Source organism: Somniosus microcephalus, unplaced genomic scaffold, assembly GCF_052327205.1.
Source record: "Somniosus microcephalus isolate GS21.2 unplaced genomic scaffold, FLI_Smic_1.0 unresolved_chr3, whole genome shotgun sequence".
NCBI classification, from domain to species: domain Eukaryota; kingdom Metazoa; phylum Chordata; class Chondrichthyes; order Squaliformes; family Somniosidae; genus Somniosus; species Somniosus microcephalus.
Window position 1 is genome coordinate 50,319,409 of NW_028225181.1, and position 821 is coordinate 50,320,229.

Below are 821 nucleotides of genomic sequence, written 5' to 3' on the forward strand. Positions count from 1 at the left end.
AGAGGAGGGGGAGAGAGAGGAGGGGGAGAGAGGAGCGGGAGAGAGAGGAGGAGGGGAGAGAGAGGAGGGGGAGAGAGGAGGGGGAGAGAGGGGGGGCGAGAGAGAGGAGCGGGGAGAGAGGGGGGCGAGCAGAGAGGAGCGGGAGAGAGAGGGGGGGCGAGAGAGAGGAGCGGGGATAGAGAGGAGGGGAGATAGAGAGAGGAGGGGGAGAGGGAGGGGGGAGAGAGAAGAGGGGGGAGAGGAGGGGGAGAGAGGAGGGGGAGAGAGAAGAGGGGGGAGAGGAGGGGGGGAGAGAGGGAGGGGGAGAGGAGGGGGAGAGAGAGGAGGGGGAGAGAGGAGGGGGAGAGAGGGGGGGCGAGAGAGAGGAGCGGGGAGAGAGGGGGGCGACAGAGAGGAGCGGGGAGAGAGAGGGGGGCGAGAGAGAGGAGCGGGGATAGAGAGGAGCGGGGAGGATAGAGAGGAGGGGGAGAGAGAGAGGGGGAGAGAGAGGGGGAGAGAGGAGGGGGGGAGAAGAGGGGGGAGAGGAGGGGGAGAGAGGAGGGGGAGAGAGGGGAGAGAGAGGACGGGGAGAGAGGAGGGGAGGGAGAGAGGAGGGGAGCGAGGAGCGGGGAAGAGGGGGGGGAGAGAGAGGAGGGGGAGAGAGAGGAGCGGGGGAGAGAGAGGAGGGGAGAGAGGAGCGGGGGGGAGAGAGGAGGGGAGAGAGAGGAGGGGGGGATGAGAGGAGGGGGAGAGAGGAGCGGGGGGAGAAGGGGGGGGAGAGAGAGGAGGGGCGAGGAGGGGGAGAGAGGAGCGGTGGGGAGAGGGGGGGGAGAGAGAGGAGG